Below are 20,695 nucleotides of genomic sequence, written 5' to 3'. Positions count from 1 at the left end.
TTTAGACCTACCTATATTATATAAAGCGTTCACAGGCAAATTTGCTTTATGTTTAGGTCTTGCTTTTATTTCCCCGGTGTCGAAATCAGGCAAACATAAATGTCAGGCAACACGATTCCTGGCTGCATGTCAATATCCATGGATCACTGGATCTTTAGTAAGTTGTAAGGAACACTATATTGAGTCCAAATCTAGTTTAAATTGATAAAATTGTTCGATTTAGTCGCATTTCCGCAGTTTTCCCCTATTAAATCCAGTCACGCAGCAGATCTTTTGCCATTCGGTCAGGCTGAGTGGGGTTGTCACGCGGGAAAGTCACGTGTCAATGCATTCCCTCTATAGACCAGCCCGTTCTCATCCTTTAGCATCACATAGAACGCTATATGACAAAACGGCGCTGTACTACGCACATGGCACCCTTTATTGTTAATATAACACGCGAACCCAAGTCGTCATAAATCTTTTAGCGTAATATGAGTCTACCCCATATAGCACCCCATTTTGTCATATAGCATTCTATATGACGCTAAAGGATGAGAATGCGTTAAAAAGACACTTGACTATCCCATGAGTCCACAAGAGAGGATTTGGTAGGTCACTGGATTATGAGAACATGGTATGTAGTAATTTCATTCATACTAGTACACACACTTTTGTATGTAAAATAGCATGGAAGTATGTAAATAGAGCAACACAAACTGGAGCTCAGTTTGTGTTGCTCTAATTCATGCCATTTGCACGCACACGCTCCAAGTTTTAGTGCAACATTAGCACCGCCCCAAGAGGAGCCACGGCAATAAAAGCTGCACTGCAGGCCAGCGATGGAGTTATAACACTGCCAAAAGAAGAAATCGATCACGACAGCCAGTCAAACAGCCATATTTAACACTGGCTGAAATGTGTCTGTGACTCTGAGCATGATGGGATTACAACCACACCCGGTGTCTCTAACCAAATTTCCATCCAGCTTGGCATCGATTTCACCGGCGGGGCCTAGGAGAGGCCAGAGTGAAGCAGTGTCTGGAATAGTTGGAGAAGATTAACAGAAAGGGGTGTGCATGTTCATGAAAGAGGGTTTGGAGGCTCAATACAAAGCTTAATTGTGTTGCGATATGTGTGCATTTGAATAATTGTTGATGTTTGTGTTTGGTTCCGTTCACTGTTGCAATTTAAGCTGTGTGATGGAGGGCGTTTTTCTACTTGTCTCAACCACTTTACTTGGCCTAAACCAATAGCTTTCAAAGTAATCACATTTAGTCTTTAAATGTTTCTCTCGACCCCTCACCTGCTTAACGTCACAACAGCTTGCAGAACTGATGTGTTCTGACCCTCTAAAGTCATTTCAGAGTCCCTATTGCAATAAAACTACACTTGGTTGTCCAGTAAATTCTGTCTGAATCAATCTAAACGCCATTATGTGATCCCCACTATGCAGTGAAAAAAATCCAGCATAAATGATAATAACAGAAGCAGTGGCTTGAGATTTTGCTGATAATTGTGCTTTTGTGATTGATAGAACAATTTAGGTTTATAGAGCATGAGAGGTTACAGACAAACTCCGGCGCGAGTATTGGACGGTTTGCCAGAAAGCTCCATCACCGCTATGACAGGAACTCCCCATCCACACCCTGGCCTTTGTTCTTCTTTATACTAAATATAAAATAACAGCCACAAGAAACTCATGTGATATCCTGAGCAACCTTGTTCTAATTAAGAATTATTTGTTCAGAAGCTAAGGATAGTGCAGTGAGAATAGTGATATGTTTGGTGTTAGTTTTCTAAGTGCAAACCCTTTTGTTGAACGTCCCCTGAGGAACAAATCCCTCCCTGAGGCCAATCGACAAGAAAAAGTAAAGCACACATCAGCTCACAGTATATACTCTGGCATATACCACACAGTTCAGGCAAAACACATGTGAATTGATGTTAGCTAGGAATCATTTTGCAGAAAATAATAGAACAATTTATTCTAAGGTACCATCTATTGAGAGTTTACCCATATGAAATGTACAGTATAATAACTGAAAAAAAAAATATATATATATATATATATTGGTTCCAAAATGCTATAAATCCATTTTGATGAATTTGAGTAAAACTGTGTTTTCTTTAGCAAGAAAATGGGCAGATGAAAATGCATCCCCAAAATGCAATAACTGCATCCCCAAAATGCAATAAATCCAGTCATTTTTTTTTCAAAATGCAATAAATCAAAATAAAACTTTATACACATTGAATTTTTTTCTTGTGCATACTATAAATCCATTGCTTTAACATTGCTATAACAATATAAACAACACTCTAAGGGTTATGAATTATGAATTATGCATTCATTCGTACATTAATATCATCAGGAACTAACAACGTTTTTTTTAACAGTTCAACGTTTTTCATACATGACTTCATGGATGAACAACACCTTAATTATAACATTAACTAAGATGAGCACATCATCATGAATTATGATTTCACAAGTTCACACGTACATGAAATCAAATATAAATTTAATGCGTATTTGGCTTGCTGTCCAGGTGAGGGCTCCGAGCTCGGAATTTTGCCCGAACCCAGAGTACTCCCGCCTATACTGGGGTAGACCCAGCCGAGAGTGAGGTGATGGGGTGGTGGAGGGTTGCTGAGTGACTTGTCGTGAGACAGGAGGTGAGAAAAGCTTTATTTATACCGGCTTCCTCTTGAGTTGATTGGTTGATTACCTGAACATGCTCCTCCCGAACTTTGTTTACATAAAACTTCATTTCACGAGTTCACACGTACATGAAATCAAATATAAATTTAATGCGTACTTGGCTTGAAATAATTCAGAAATAATTCCCCCAAAAAAAGTGAAGGGCATGAGAAGATATTTACTAAAGAACGAGCTTGACCATTCGACCGTGAGGGCTCTCGCGACGTCCGACGGGTGGATTTGGATTCTCACGGCATTGGACGGATAAGCCCCGCCAGCAGTTGAACTGACAGACAGGTCTGACAGGTCAAGCCATTAGAGCAGGGGTGCCCAATCCTGCTCCTGGCGATCGACTGTCCTGCACAGTTCATCTCCAACCCTAATCAAACACACCTGAATGTGATCCTAAAGACCTTAATTGGCTACTTCAGGTGTGTTTGATTAGGGTTTGAGATGAACTGTGCAGGACAGTCGATCGCCAGGAGCAGGATTGGGCACCCCTGCATTAGAGCCTAAGTGGCATGTGCCCCATCAAGGGATGTTGATCGGCAGTATTGTGTCAAGGAAGAAAAGAAACTTGGTATCATGTGTCACAATGAAAAGTGGTCTGTCACATTGCAAAGTGTTCTGCAAAGTTCTGACCACTGACAGGGACATGAAAAGACACGAACCAGTGAGGAACCCAAGGGAAGAACCAAAATGCCATATGCGTCGGGGGTCACCCCTTGGGTGAAGACTCCCTCATAGTTTTCCCCCATCCATTTAGTCAATCCTCACCTCACTGTGTTCTTTAGGTGTCAAGAATTAAGGAATAGGGAAAGAGGGAACACTAGCAGACTCAGTGTTTACTCAGCAGGATACAACCCTTGTCTTTGAAGAAATACTGCTCTCTTGTTTTCTTTTTCCTCTGTGCAGATACCACTTGATGGCTGTCCTGAGACCCATACGCACAGACGTCTTCACTTGCGTATGAAGACACCTCTTCCAGAAAACAACGAGACCCACTGCCGGGCCAACTATTGACAAAGTAAAGAAGAAAAAAAATACACAACGCAGAGAAAAGACTTACGGAACCTTCAGTCATCCATCAACATTATTAAGATGTAGTAACCACCAGGACATCGCACAAAGTGAAGACTCCAGAATCCTTGTTTTGCTGGAAACGCTGCAGGCCACAGCCGAAGATGGCTGCATTGACTCACTTGTGCACAAACTTGATGGTCCAACAATATAGTCTTGATCTTTCGGCAAAATTATAACAGATGACTGAAGTTAATCTTCCGTAAGAACTTCACGGACCCTAATTGCATGTTTGTTTTCTGTGTCAGGATGCAATTACAGAAAAAGCAAACACAGAACATGAGTTGATGTGCCTGTAACTAGCAAAAGTTACAAGAGTGAACTTTTAATTGTTTAAATTTGTATGTAGTGTGGGGGTTATTTAGAACTCCCAAAAGGGGAATTGGAGGAATACAAATTTGTCAAATGTTTAATTTAGGTTTCCACTCCAATGGTATAAAAACTGATAAAGTCTCCAGCAAGAGTCTCGATTGAATCATTTAGGTTGATTGGATTAGCAATGGGGGAGACTTCCACCTTTTGTCTTTAATGGCTCTGGGATGGCTCTCTGGAACCAGAGTTCCAGGCTACTATAAGCATTTGAATAGTTATGCTGATTCAATTGGATTGGTAATGGCCTCAGAGTAGGGTGTGTTTCTATTTCATTTGCATGCTTTTGTTTCAGTTTTCTCCCCCTTCAATGTAAACTGCTCCCCTCTAAATGTATAAATTGTAAGGGAATATTCTCCCTTAGTTAGACTTATTTTGAGATGACTACTAACAGCGACGCAATAAAGAAATTCTGGCTGAAAGATACCTCAAAAGTCTCCTGGTCTCCTGAGTTGCTAACTTTTCTACAAGGAAAGTAAAAGTTTCTTACAGAAATTAACTATTTAATTAGTAAGGGCTTGGTGAGCGTTTCAGATGTGGAAACGGCTGGATCTGATGTAGATTTTGAAAGCTTCAGATGACCAGTGACTGAGGGTTTGGATTTGTTGTTGAGAAAGACCTTTTTGTGCAGCTGTGGTTTTGCTGAGATGCCGGATTTGATGAGGACTGCTTTGAGATGTTTTTAGTTGAATTTTATTGTTGAGGATAACCCTTTGAGATGAAACATCTCGTTTTCGAGGGGGTCCTCGAGACAAAAACAAAGATAATACAACACATACATTCACTCACAGCAAAGCTCTACCTCATCCCACCTCGCCCTACCCACCCAGCCCTCCAGGCCACCAACTCCTTAATGGGAACAAATCCATATATAAAACATATCAATGCATGACAACATTTAGCCCTTACATACACATATGTCTATACAAACATGCAAGCAATACATACATAATGTATATGTACACCTACACCCATATTCGTACACATAATAAAAAAAAAATAATACAAAAAAAACAGAATCAGAACCAGAATCTCGTGGCTGGATGATTGTGGCTACATTTATCGCGTTTTGGAACCATACGCTCACACACACACGGTTTTGCTATCTTTGTGGGGACTCTCCAAAAGCATTTTTATACTCTACAAACTGTATATTATATCCATCTCAGAAAACTTATTGCATTTTTACATAAAAAAAGGACTGTTGCTCTTCACAATGTAGGTGATCGTCCTGGTTGCGTATGCAACCCAGGGAACAGAGGACGTAGTCAACGTCGACTAAATGAGGATCACGCCAGGGAGCCAATCATCTTTGAGTACTATTGAAGGAGCCATAGGGAATTGGCTTGAGTGATGACATCACAGCAGAGAGAAGAAGAAAGACCGGAGGAAAAAGAGAGACAGACATGGCATGCTCAGGCATTCAACATTCTGCAGGTGCATAAGCCTGACTTCTCAATACACTGAAAATCCTCTCACATCAGCCGTATAAATACTGAAGTGGACGCACTAGTTGCTTTTCGCAGAGGAGCTGAGTGTAACTCTGAGTCAGCGGTGGTCCAATGGTAGTGGCAAGGGGAATATGTCCTCTGTTCCCTCGAGGGAGTGGTAGGTTGCATAAGCAACCAGGAAGATCTCTTTCAGTCTAGAACGTCAGACGTAATCAACGTCGACTGAATGGGGATAACCATTGAAAACGCCACTAAGCTGCCAGTGCCTAGGTCTTCCAGTGCCTAGACAAAAGCCTCCAGATCCCCCCGCAATTTAAGGTGGGGAAGGGACAGGGCTTAGGACAGGGAAGCAACTGCCCAGGACACCTGGGAAAGTGTTCCCTGTACATGGAAGGATGGGACGCTGCAGAAGCCCCATCCTACCCAAAGGGAGGCAAAGAATGCTTTTTTAGAAGGCTCACTGAGGGCTGTCCGCTCAGACAGGGACACAACTGGTAGAGCAACAAGTCTGGATAGGCAAACAGATGTAACTGTGCCGCCCGAAGTGGTCCCTTCCCAGCTGGACCGCCAGGGGATGGAGTCTCTTCTCTCCCTGACCATAGCTGTCGTCAGGATCAACGGTGGCACGATTAAGCAGGTCGGAATAAATAGTGGAATGAAGCGACCTCTTATGCTTCTGACTCCAATGAGGTGACGGGCAAGTCATGGCATGCAAGAGAAGCTTAGCGCAACAGTCATGATGTTGTCTTTTCAGACCAGTACCAGTGCCCGGTTGCATAAAGCAAGCAAGTTTTTCCCTTAAGAATGATACTCAAGGAGTGATCTCCCCTTACCTTAGAGAATAACTTAAGGTTGTTGCATATAATCTCTTAAAGGGATAGTTCACTTTGAAATTAATTTTTGATATGTTTTAGCTTACCTCAAGGGCATCCAATATGTAGGTGTCTTTGTTTCCACAGTATTTTCAATTTTGACATTTTTCAGTCAAACCGTTATTGTCTATCAGTCATACACTGGAGGCAAAGGGGGTCCACCAAAAAGCATGCACAGAGAAGTCAAAATTAAACATGATTTAATGACTCGTAAATGTAAGTAAACATTGATGGCCTAAGACCCGAAACGAGCGGTTTTTGTGAGAAAACGAACAGTATTTATATCGTTTTTACCTCGTGTAGTCACAGTGACGTCCAAGTGACCTGAATCAGTTGTTCAATGTCCAACTGAACCAAATTGAATCAGTTTAATGTTACGCCGGAAGTGATCGCTTGCGTGTGACGTCACTCAATATTTACATGGAGATTTCGGAAGTTTTACCTTTTACTAAACATATTTAGATATACCGAAATCGTCTTCCATTGCAGTTTCCCGTATATCTTAATATGTTTAGTGAAAGGTAAAACTTCCAAAATCTCTGTATAAACAAAGAGTGACGTAGGTGCGCAAGCGATCATTTCCAGCGCATGCGCTGACCGAAGTGCCCGTGCCATCAGATCATTTTGTCATGGCTATGATTACAAGAGGTAAAACTATATAAATACCGTTCGTTTTCTCACACAAACCACTCGTTTCGTGTCTTAGGCCATCAATGTGTACGTACGAGTCATTAAAGGTTCTCTGAGCGATCCTGGGTGTTGTTGACGTTTTGAATATTTTCAAACAAATCGGAGGCTAGCTAGACCCTCCCTCCGCCGCATCTCATCTCCTCCCCCTCCCTTCCGTGCAGTGGTTGGATCCAAATAATACATCACTGTGGAAGAAAATAGATCAGGACGTAATTTCCTATTTTAAACTTAAGGATTTTTATTTTCTGGTCTCTCCATTAGTCATTGTACACTGAGGTATGGACCGATATTGACATACAAGTTGAGAGGCTAGTGGGTTTTGCATCAAAATGGCATAGATCATCTTCCATTTGGAGTAAAAACAAATTACTGTCTGGAAATAAACCATTCATACAAAGTGTATGGGCAGAAAGAGGTATATGGGTCATGGGGGAATTGAATGGGTAAGATTCTTTATTAAATTTTAATGACTTGGTTTCATTTTATGGTATTCCCAGACACTCATTATTGTACTTCAGACTTAGATCAGCTTTTAAAGCACAGGTTGTCTGGGGATCAAAGGTGAAGGAACATCCAGTAATCAATTGGATAAATGTGGCCCCAAAATGTGCTGTTTCTTTTATGTATGCCAGGCTTCTGTCATCTTTTTCTCCCAAGCCTACTAGCACTCTGGCATGGGATCGTTCAATGGCACACAGGGGTAAATAAATAAACTGGGGCACAAGCTGGAACAACATATGTAGCTTGTCTCAGAATCCCAACCATCAGTTTATTCATATTAAGATCTCTCATAGGGCAAACCTTACCCCCAGAGTCAGGCACTTAATTGGTCAAGCCCCACATCCTTTTTGTTCTCTATGCTCACAAAATATTTTGGGGACTTTTATGCATAGTGGGACTGCTCTAAGATTTATGAATTTTAGACTAAAGTGCTACAATCACTGTCTGATCTGATAAGTGTTCAACTCCTTATGGACCCTGTTTCACACCTCCTTAATGATGATTCTGAATTTGAAAAAATTGATGAAAGATCTAGGAAAATTTGGTTAGCTGGGCGAACAGCAGCCAAGAAGATCATTGTTCAAGTTTGGGTTCTGCCGCACAACTTAACTCATAAGCACTGGCTGAATGCATTTCTGGAGATTCTTTTTCTTTATCTCTCGTCTGCCAGGATCAACTTCACCACATCTCGGACAATTCAAACATGGAATGATGGAATTACCAAAGTTAAGTGTATTCTGCTTGATGGAAATTAAGCTGACTGTTCTCTAACTATGTCTCTGCTACATTGATATTTTTGTTGCATCTCAAGCTGTGAGGGAGGTTGTTGGTTGTGATTCGTCACAATGTTTTTTTCTTTGTTGTCACCAAGAATCCTGGGGAAAAAAAAAAAAAAGTTAATGGCAGTTTCCACTAGGGGTGTGTGATATAGCAAAAATATCACATCACGATTTTTTTTAGGACAATCACGATCACAATTTTTTATCACGATTCTTTTTCAAGTTGGTTTTACTATTTTGCAAGTGGCTGTTCATTACTGCCAAACTAATATCCCTATGTTAAAAACAAAGCCTTATAGGTAACAAAAGAAAAAAAGAAAGGCATACATTTAGGCAGAGATATAAATCTTTGTCATTATTTGCTTTGTTATTAAAATAAACAAGACAAGATAAACATTACACAAAATAATATTGAAAATAAATAAACAGTTCTTTATTTTTTCAGATACAGTAGGTGTATTTAGCAAGCATTGAAGAAAGTAATTAAATGAAGAAATATGAAATTAAAACACTACATAGACTTCACTGTATAAATTATTGATTCTTATTAAAGCTACTATTAAAGTTATCAGTCAGTGAGTGATTTTCTCCTTGTGTTTTTTTTTTTGTTTTATTAAGAGTAAAGGGATAGTTTCCTCAAAAATGAAAATTGTCTTAATTTACTCTCTCAAGATGTTTCACACGCGAATAAGTTTCTTTTTTCTGTTGAAAATAAAAGTTATTTTGAATAATGTGGGTAACATACACAGACTCTAAAGATAATAAGAACATAATAAGACTCTAAAGATAACTTAGTCCAGTATTCAGGCGCTGTTTGACAGGCTTCTATTGCCTGTGAGCGCCGGGGGTGTGCGCTCAGGAAAGCACACGTGAAGCCCCGTTCACACTACACGCGACCAAGTGACACGATACCATTCATTTTCAATGGTGAGCGAGCAACTTCCGGCGACACGCTGTCCAGCGACGCGACAAAGTTGAGAAATTTTTAACTTTATGCAAATAAAGAGCGATTTTAGCGAGTGACAACCAATAGGAGTGAAATCAGTGGAGTGCGTCACTCTTCAGTGCTGAGTCTGACCGAGGCAAGTTGAATGAGAAGCTCATTTTAGCAGCCAGAAACTGTCCTATAATGGATGATATATCTCCGTGTACATACAGTGGTGTTCACCATACTGACTGGTGAACAGTCAGTATAGACCGGTATATGCACGTTTGCTGCAGATAAATAGCCGCTATAGCAAAGAGCACTCACTGTTTATCGTTCATCTTTAATATTATGCATTTTATGTACTGATTCCATTTACATTTAGACTTTTCCTTCCAAAATATTTGTTTGTAGTGGCAATAAAACGCATTTGTTGTCTAACATAGAGTAACATCCGTGAATGTCACTCACAAACATTACTAGGCAACCAGAAGTGGGGAACGCCCTCCAGCGCAGCCACTGGCAACCTGCAGCGACAAAATCGCGTGTAGTGTGAACGGGGCTTTAGAACAGCGCATCAGTGCGTGATTTAAATGTTTAACCGGCAAGGCTTATGCAAATAATGAACTTTTGTGAATTGCAGTGTCCCTTAAGTACCTTAACGTGTGATGTGTAGGCTACGTCGCATTGTACAGTTGAGACAGAGGCGCCACAACTGAATTGATAGAATGCACTGTAACACGATACTATGATATTTCTTCAAAAGCAGATCGTGGAGACATTTTAATGGTCCACGAACAAAAATCGTCATATCGCACACCCCTAGTTTCCACAAAATAAATAAATAAATGAATAAATAAGCAGCCTGTGTTTTCCATCATCTAATGTGACTACCAAATGAAAAACACTCAAATTTTTCGGTAACACTTTATAATAACTGCACGCTATTAATCATTAGTTAAGCATGAGTAAACAGTTAATTCATCATTTATAAAACATTAACATACATTAATAAGCAGTTTATAAATATAGCTATGCTTTTTTCTTGATTTATACGCATATCTATAATGCATTTAATAATTGTATTTTCATACTTTGTTAATGATCAATTAATAATTTCTAATTGAATTATAGCATTATTTACAAACCAGTTGTTTGTCAGTCATTCATAAGATCACTTAGAAAGTGTAAGTAAATGTAGTAAATACAGGTGGTTATAAAGCATTTAGTAGTGGTCAGTTAACTATTTTTGTGACCTAATCTAAAGTGAGGACTATTCATGCTTTGTAAAGCATTTATAAAGGTGATTTAAAGACTCGTTAATCTTCTAAACAGTAAAATGTAACAAACACAACGCAGTGATACAGAACATAGAAATATTTAACAGCCTTTAAAAATGCTTTACAAGGCATGAATAGTCCTCACTTTAGATGAGCTCACGAACATAGTCAACTACTAAATGTTTTATAACTACCCAAATTAACCCTGAATTACAGCATTAATACATGTTAATAAAGCATTTATTAACACACTAAGTAACCATCACTATATGTCTGAATGATAAGCTGTATGAATGTACATTTAAATAGTTTATTAATCATTTACTTACACGCTCTAAGTAATCTTACGAACTATTGACAACTCTCAAATAACTGGTTCGTAAAAAATGCAATTCTTCATTTAGAAATGATAAATTGATCATTAATAAAGGATGAAAATTAATTATTGAACAAATTATAGATATGCTTTTAATATCAAGATGAAAGCGTTTATAGTTGTATTTATAAACTGCTTATTAATGTATATTAATGCTTTATGAATAATGAATTAATGGTTTACTCATACTTAACAAATTATTATTAGCGTGTAGTTATTATAAAGTGTTACCAATTTTTCATTCAAATTTAGAAGCTAAATATATAACTAAATATTAATTCATTAATATAAAAAATTACATTCACAAAGAATGCTGGCAGGAAAAAAAAGGCTAATTTGGGCTGGATGTCTTCAAAACTGGATGGACTTCAAAAAAAAAAATATTTGATTCTACTACAAACTACCCTCTTTTCTCATCTTCCATGCCAAAACTATGCCAAACTGGGCGTTCACATGAGCATTTTCTGGCGCATAATGTGACATTTGAGAACCTAAAACCCTGTTTCTCCCAGTTGATACGGAAACACATAACCCGCATTATCAGAAATCTCCACTTTGGCTGGAGTTTTTAGAAATAATTGTTTTCTGTGATAAAACTAAGTTTTCGTGTAAATGAGAGGCCAAACCGCAGGGAAATATCTGTGTCTGTAAACGGGGCAATAGACTGAGACATTTATAATCGATACCCCGTCTCATTTTGAAGTTGTTCCGATCACTATTCAGAACGCCCTTATTGAGAAATGTTATCAATAAAGGCTCCCGCTATCACAGGCAGGAGCACAAAGGTCAAGACCTGAGCCTCAGATAACTCAATCCACTGATTTTCTGTCCTCACTCGATGGGATTGGGTTCAGCTGTGGCAATCAATGTGCTCATGTTGACATTTGCCAGGCTTGCTATTTATTTTCAAAGCAAAATGGATCCATGAAAAACAAAACAAACACCTGATAAAAGGGGGGAAAAGTGTTTTCATAGCTCCATAACCATGGAAGTGACCTTCTGCTGAATTTTCTTCCATACAAATTTTGGCGTGAAACTGCTCATCAGTTCAGTGCTGAGATACAAAGGCAGCTATGTGACTGCTGTAATTACAGCACAAAGAATCTTCATGCAGAGCTATCGATCATCTGTTTTCTAGTCCTTCCTATCCTCCTAATCTTATCTTCATTCATCTTTCTTTTTCAAGCGCAGTGGAATCACAAAGACTATAAAGAATCCCTTATGCTAAATCTTGACTGTTTCTGGTTGCTCTTCATTTCAGAACGATTCTTCTGTCCTGGGGTGCATTTTCCAAAAGCACTGTTGGCCAACTATAGTCACAAGTTCCGTCGTTATCAGCATTGTTGGCCAACTATAGTCACAAGTTCCGTCGTTATCAGCATAGTTCAAAGACTCAGTGTTTCCCGAAACCAAACAGCATCACAAAGTTGTATGGTTGGAACCACAGCTCTCGACCTGGGAAATCGCACGAAGAATAACAGCAGCATCCCGAGGATGGACGAACATGAGAGAGTTGTAGACTATGTATGTAATGTAGGCTATTATGTATGCAATACAGAGATCATGTATTTATTTATGTTAATATCTGTGCAATTAATGTTTATTTAGCCTGCCTTTAATCTAAACCCTGTCTGTGAAAACAGGCCATTAAATGTAAAGATTAAATGTCTGTTCTCTTCTATTCTCTGCAGTTCTACTAATTATGGACCAAGCAATGAAGAATGGTGTGCACAAATTTATCCTAGAAAATGAATGTGTTGATAATGCATTAAGTGCGCAATAAACTGTACACATCCAGTCTAGATGATTAGATTTAACTTTAATCTCTCTCTCACACTATCTCTCAAAACAACTGCATTAAAGTTGCACTTTGCAAGATATCCGTTTTTTGTCAAACTGTGATCCCTAGAGTCGCTGTGGAGTACTTGTACTGTCGTAAATAGCATTCACGCAGAGATGTCTCTGCACTCACGACCTGATCCCCTCCCCCTGTATACCGGTACCTGTTCAGTAGCATGGAAGCTGTAACAAATTGAAATAAGGTGTGACCCATTTAAGAGCTGCGCCCTATTCGCTCTGTGCACAAGAAAAAAAATGCTAACTTCCGGCTTGAGGGCGGATGTTGGTTCCGGTTGCCGTTGTTTACATCAGTGGACCGGCTATCTAAAGCTTAGCTATCTAAATATTTTTGTCTAAAACTATGTTCGTTTGTTCATTGTCAAGTCAATCAACAGAGTTGTTACTCATATTTGGGTGGAGCCAGGCGCTGCTGGATTTTGAAAAGTAAACAATATTTCACATCTGCTTTTTGTCACCGCACCCAAGCAGTCGCTTTACAGAGTGGAGCGTTGCGTATCCATGACAACTAGAAGGAAGTTTTTTGGCTACTAATTATTTATTATATTATACCCTTTAACCAGGAGAAGCCCCTGGGGTTAGAACCTATTTTGCAAGGGAGACCTGTTTAGAAATATGTGTGAAAACAGCCTAACTTGATAACGAACGAACCAACGTCGGATACCTTTACTCCCTGTATGACATGTATAGTGGTTGTCAACACTGATCTATATGACATTCTATATAGATAGTGGTTGTCAACAACATAGCCTCTGAACATCATAAACAAAACAATGGCTAACACAAACTGTTCTGCAAAAATGCACTTTCTAACGCATGATTTCGACTTTTATAATGTGTAGAGAGATAACAGTTACCAAATCGCATAGCTTGAGCACGTAGCATGGCAACATTAATGTCCGAGTGATTCCACGTGTTCCAACTCTCAGGGCAGGAGTGCTCAATAGATTCAAATCACTGTTATGTTATGGCACGGTACGGTACAGTTCGGTTCGGTACGCAATTATTTGCGTTTCCACTGTCAAAAGTTGTGAATGGTTTAAAAAAGCCGAACCGTACCTTACCACTTTTTGGGTACCCTTTCGTTTGGGTACCTAGCACAGTGAAAGGGTACTAAAAGGTGGAGCTAGACTCACTGCAGAACGCTGATTGGTGGACAGAGTACCGTCACTCGCGCGTGCTACAAGAGCATTGGAAGCATATAGCTGAAATATAATTCTACTGTTATTGTGTCACGAAATGTAGTTTTAAGACTTTTTCAGGCGAGAACGTAGTTTTTTAAAAATCAAATCTGTGGTTTATTTATAGATTTTTGATAATTTGACTGAGATCCATTCCAAGCGATCACCGGACGCTCGCGCTCGTGTCCCCCCGCCTGGAACAGCCTTTCCTCGGCTAGACATCCTGATGTTTACCGCTGACTCGGACGTCTCTGTAGTGGTTAAACATGAGATATAGTTCGTCTTGTATAAACCTAACAGGTGATCTTTGGTCTCGTGAATCTATAATTCGTTTCCTGGCCAATAGTTTTGGCAGAATGCTACGTGAAGTAACTGAAGTTTCATATCTTTGAGCGCTGAATTTGTATATTTGACTGACTGAATTGTTTCTTGATATTATTTAAGCTTTAGCCTACTGTATTTTGTACCTTTTACGTATACTTTTATAATGGCTATTATTGATAAAATTGAAATTCAACAAAAAGAGATAGTTTTGTCATTTTTTATTTATTTACAAGATCTGTAATGTTGTTTATTGCAACATTTGTAATGCGATATGCAATACATTACATTAGATATTGCCTGTAATATGTTTAATATTTTTAAATTTAAACGAAAAGAGGCAGGGTTGTTTTATAATTAGTTTTGTTATAAATATAACGTTACATGCAGTGATAATCTATGCGTTGCCTGAACCACATTTATGTGCTTTAGAATGTTTAAAATGTATTGAAATGAAATCGAAAAGAAGCAGAGTGGTGTTTTATAACATATTTCGTTTTATTGTTGCCTTAAATGAACATACAGAGATAACCGGAGTCACAGAGCCAGAGCGAACAGAGTGCCGCGTTCAAGAACGCGCTGTTCCATTAGCATAATTACTGGACTCGCGTCCTCGGAATCTTTCTCCTGAGTCGGACTTTGCGTTGGCTTCTTGGAAACGCCTAATGCCAGCGCTTGTTTCTAGTGACAAACTTGCCGCGAAGCAAGAACAAGATCTGCTGTCTGTCATCCATTGTTGTTTACTATGTCGCTTTCTTCGCGCGAAAATGACGTCGATCGCTTCTTTCCAGCATGCCACGCCTATCAAGTAAGGGTACTGTTGGCGGTGGAAACGCAAGCCTGATCATGGTGTACCCGACCCGTACTGTACCATACCGTACCGTACCCCTCAGTGGAAATGAGCCATTAGTGTACTACACTAACATAACAGTGATTTGAATCTATTGAGCACTCCTGCCCTGAGAGTAGCGCATAGTACACTAACATAACAGTGATTTGAATCTATTGAGCACTCCTGCCCTGAGAGTAGCGCATAGTACACTAACATAACAGTGATTTGAATCTATTGAGCACTCATGCCCTGAGAGCAGCGTGTAGTACACTAACATAACAGCGATTTGAATCTATTGAGCACTCCTGCCCTGAGAGTAGCGCATAGTACACTAACATAACAGTGATTTGAATCTATTGAGCACTCCTGCCATGAGAGCAGCGTATAGTACACTAACATAACAACGATTTGAACTTCCGCCCTGAGAGCAGCGCATAGTACACTAACATAACAGTGATTTGAATCTATTGAGCACTCCTGCCCTGAGAGCAGCGTGTAGTACACTAACATAACAGTGATTTGAATTGAGCACTCCTGCCCTGAGAGCAACGCGTAGTTCACTAACATAACAGCGATTTGAATCTACTGAGTACTCCTGCCCTGAGAGCAGCATGTAGTACACTAACATAACAGCAATTTAAATCTATTGAGTACTCCTGCCCTGAGAGCAGCACGCAACACACTAAGATAACAGTGATTTGTACTCCTGCCCTGAGAGCAGCACGTAGTACACTAAACAGCGATTTGAATCTATTGAGTACTCCTTCCCTGCAGAGCAGCATGTAGTACACTAAAATGACAGAGATTTGAACTTCTGCCCTGAGAGCATCGCGTAGTACACTAACATAACAGCGATTTGAATCTATTGAGTACTCCTGCCCTAAGAGCAGCATGTAACACACTAAAATAACAGCGATTTGAATCTATTGAGTACTCCTGCCCTGAGAGCAGTATGTAACACACTAAAATAACAGTGATTTGTACTCCTGCCCTGAGAGCAGCACGTAGTACACTGTAAAAATGAATATGCTTTATCTAATCAATAAAATTGTGGCAACAGATTACAAGCAATATTATTTATTAAATTGAACAAATTAGAATTGAGTAATAGTTAATGAAATTAACATTCTAATTAATTCTTGTACAATTTAATTAATAATATTGCTTGTTATATGTTGCCACAATTTTATAGATTAGATAAAGCATATTATTTTTTTCAGTGTACACTAAACAGTGATTTGAATCTATTGAGTACTCCTGCCCTGAGAGCAGCATGTAGTAAACTAAAATAACAGCGATTTGAACTTCTGCCCTGAGAACAGCGAGTAATACTCTAAAATAGCAGGAGATTTGAATCTATTGAGTACTCCTGCCCTGAGAGCAGCGTGTAGTACACTAACATAACAGCGATTTGAGCACTCCTGCCCTGAGAGCAGCGCGGGAGATGTTATCAGTTTGACCGTTGAAATATCGCGGAGATTTGAACGAGTTTCCGTGAGCCATCTGAATCCTCTCAGAGCCGAACTAATCCCTCCGCACGTTCAAACGTCTTGACCCCGCCTTTGCTTCAGTTTCATTGGTTGAAACTGTAAACCAATCATTTTCCTTTCTGCCCTCAGAACATGTTTGAGTAAGTAAACTCCCATCTGCAGTCATAAATGCCATTAACCCCAGTGACGGTTAGGTTTGAAGAGCTTGGTCATTGAGACATGATAGCAGAGTGGTAAATCAAGAACTGCTGCTAAACTATCAATGGAGTAAGGTGAGATTGTTGAATCAATGTCACTTCTTATGATTGATTGCTAAGTGCACTCAACTCGTGTTAATTAACTGAATGTGCTCCTCCCGAACTTTGTTAATAAAACATTTGCTGTCCGGGGGGGGGGAGGGCTCCGAGCTCAGAATTTTTGCCTGAACCCAGTGTACTCCCCCCATTTTTGTAAGAGTATTTAGGACTAGACGTGAGGAGATGGGGTGGTGGAGGGAAACTGTCAACAAACAGAGGTAAGTTTGTTGTATACTGTATATACACCTCTTAACTCGTTGATTGGGTTGATTAACAGAGTGTGTTCCACTCATGTCCAATTAGGTTTGATTAGCTAAATGTGCTCCAAGTGTGTTTAATTAGGTTTAATTATCTAAACGTGCTCCTCCTGAACTTTGTTAATAAAACATGATTTAGTGTTTTTCATCACAAATGTATCACATTGTGAAAGAATGTCTAAATGCCTGAAATTGTTTAAGGTTTTGCAAAAATAGTGATTTATTTGATTGGTTTTGGCTAAAGAAAATGGAGTTTAGTATTTTAGCAATTCAGAAAAACTGTAAAGGCCATTGCACACTGATTACGAAATTTTTGGATGCGTATTTTCGTGTTCGTCAGCCTAAAAATTCGTCACGCATAGAAACCTTGCACACCGAGTCCTTTGCGTATTTATTAAACCTTTGCGGGAAAAAACGCAAAAATACCAAATGGATTCGTCAAGCAGTGAGGATGATTTTTGCCCTCCCTCTTATTGAAAAGAGAAGAAAGAGAAAATATTACGTCCATCCAATCCTAAAATTGCGCCGAGAGGAAGTCGAGTTCCTTATCAAGGAGTTGCGAATTTATCCTGAGCGATTAAAAATTTACCTCAGAATGTCAGTGGGACAGTTGGATGCTTTGCTAGCAATTCTGGAGCCACATATTAAAAACAAGACCACCAATTTCCGTGAACCAATCGATTCTGAACGGAGACTGGCAGTGTATCTGGTATGGACCAGGTATGGACACACACACACACACACCCGCGCGCGCGCGCGGCCCGGTGGAAGCGCCGGGCAGACAGAACAGCTAGGTTGTTATTATTGTGTATATATTGTGCCCAAATAATATGTGCAATGATTTGAGGACGAGCTCCCCCCAGCCCTGAATTGTCAAAAGACCTCTCAAAATGCTGGCTCTGGATGCGAAAAACACAGAAAATCGAACCCGATCCGATTAATTTTATGACGGACGAAAGTTTCGGAGGCGATGTGCAAGCGTGACTGACAATACGTGAGTGTCACGGGGTGTGGTGCAGGGGTGCAGGAGTGCAGGTAGAAGGAGCGGGAGGAATCCAGATTAACATCAATATACGAATTTATTTTAAACATACAGGCAGGAAGGCAGGGAAACAGGAGCAAACACCGGGTAACACCAAACATCGACCGACAAAGACAGACTGAATGAGAATCAACTAAATACACAGAGGAATCAAACTAAACGAGGTGCAAACAGGTGAAAATGATGATGACGGGACGAGGAACAGGTGGCTGATTGGGGAGTGAGTCCGGGAGTGGAAACAAAAGGATCTGGGGAGGCGTGGTGCAGATGACGGGACAAACAGGTGAAGACGAAGACTGTGACATCACTCCCCCCTCCCGGTAGGCGTGACCTCACGCCGTAACATCAGCGGGGAGGGGGGGTGGGCGCCCTGGAGGCTGTGGAGGACGTGGTCAGGAGCAGGAAGCCCCCCAGGGCGGAGCAGGATGAGGGCGTGGCCAGGGCGGAGCAGGATGAGGGCGAGGCCAGGGCGGAGCAGGATGAGGGCGAGGCCAGGGCGGAGCAGACTGTGAGGACCTCTCGGGCGGCCATGGCGGTGAGGTCCCTTCGGGCGGCCACGGCGGTGAGGTCCCTTCGGGCGGCCACGGCGGTGAGGTCCCTTCGGGCGGCCACGGCGGAGAAAGCCCTTCGTGCGGCCACGGCGGTGAGGCCCCTTCGGGCGGCCATGGCGGTGAGGTCCCTTCGGGCGGCCACGGCGGTGAGGTCCCTTCGGGCGGCCACGGCGGTGAGAGCCCTTCGGGCGGCCATGGCGGTGAGGTCCCTTCGGGCGGCCACGGCGGTGAGAGCCCTTCGGGCGGCCGTGGCTGGGACACTGGGCCCCCCCCCCCAAAAAATATTTGGGTTGAGTCCCCGGATGAAGGGCAGATGGGGACTGGACGGTCTCGGGCTGGACGGTCTCGGGCTGGACGGTCTCGACGGTCTCTCGCTGGATGGTCTGGACGGTCTCTGGCTGGACGGTCTGGACGGTCTCTGGCTGGGCGGTCTGGACGGTCTCTGGCTGGACTGTCTGGACGGTCTCTCGCTGGACGGTCTGGACGGTCACTGGCTGGACTGTCTGGACGGTCTCTGGCTGGACGGTCTGGACGGCCTCTCGCTGGACGGTCTGGACGGTCTCTCGCTGGACGGCCTGGACGGCCTCTGGCTGGACGGTCTGGACGGTTTTGGGCGATGGCTGGACGGGGCTGGTTGGAACCAGTGGCGAGGGGAGCTCAGGTTCGGGATGGCTGGACGGAACCAGCGGGGCGGTCAGATCGTGCTCGGGAGGGCTGGACGGAACCAGCGGGGCTGAGAGTTCACACTCGGGAGAGCTGGACGGAACCAGCGGGGCGGAGAGCTCGTGCTCGGGAAAGCTGGACGGAACCAGCGGGGCTGAGAGTTCACGCTCGGGGGAGCTGGACGGAACCAGCAGGGCGGAGTGTTCATGCTCGGGAAGGCTGGACGGAACCAGCGGGGCTGAGAGTTCACACTCGGGAGAGCTGGACCGAACCAGCGGGGCGGAGAGCTCGAGCTCGGGTAAGCTGGACGGAACCAGCGGGGCGGAGAGTTTGGGCTCGGCAGGGCTGACGGTGAGCGCAGGCTTTCTGGGGACAAGCATCAAGCGGGGGCGCCGAAACGGGAGTTCAAGTTCGGGAGGACTGGACGGAACCAGCCGGGCGGAGAGTCTATGCTCGGGAGAGCTGGACGGAACCAGCGGGGCGGAGAGTACGTGCTCGGGAAGGCTGGACGGAACCAGCGGGGCGGAGAGCACGTGCACGAACACTCCGCTCCCGGGCGGAGAGTCTATGCTCGGGAGAGCTGGACGGAACCAGCGGGGCGGAGAGTTCGTTCTCTGGAGAGCTGGACGGAACCAGCGGAGGGGAGAGTTCATCCTTGGGAGGGCTGGCGGTGAGCGCGGGCTCGGCCGGGCTGACGGTGAGCGCGGGCTCGGCAGGGCTGACGGTGAACGCAGGTTTCCGGGGAACGAGACGTAACCGGGGTCGCAGGACCGGGTAGAGGATCCCCCGGAAGATCACGGCGTCCATGTTGCTTTTGGTCGGTCGATCTGTCACGGGGTGTGGTGCAGGGGTGCAGGAGTGCAGGTAGAAGGAGCGGGAGGAATCCAGATTAACATCAATATACGAATTTATTTTAAACATACAGGCAGGAAGGCAGGGAAACAGGAGCAAACACCGGGTAACATCAAACATCGACCGACAAAGACAGACTGAATGAGAATCAACTAAATACACAGAGGAATCAAACTAAACGAGGTGCAAACAGGTGAAAATGATGATGACGGGACGAGGAACAGGTGGCTGATTGGGGAGTGAGTCCGGGAGTGGAAACAAAAGGATCCGGGGAGGCGTGGTGCAGATGACGGGACAAACAGGTGAAGACGAAGACTGTGACAGTGAGGTAGAATTTTTTTTTTAAC

Source organism: Pimephales promelas, chromosome 10 (genome assembly GCF_988280905.1).
Source record: "Pimephales promelas chromosome 10, fPimPro1.hap1.1, whole genome shotgun sequence".
NCBI classification, from domain to species: Eukaryota; Metazoa; Chordata; class Actinopteri; order Cypriniformes; family Leuciscidae; genus Pimephales; species Pimephales promelas.
This window is presented reverse-complemented; position numbering follows the sequence as displayed.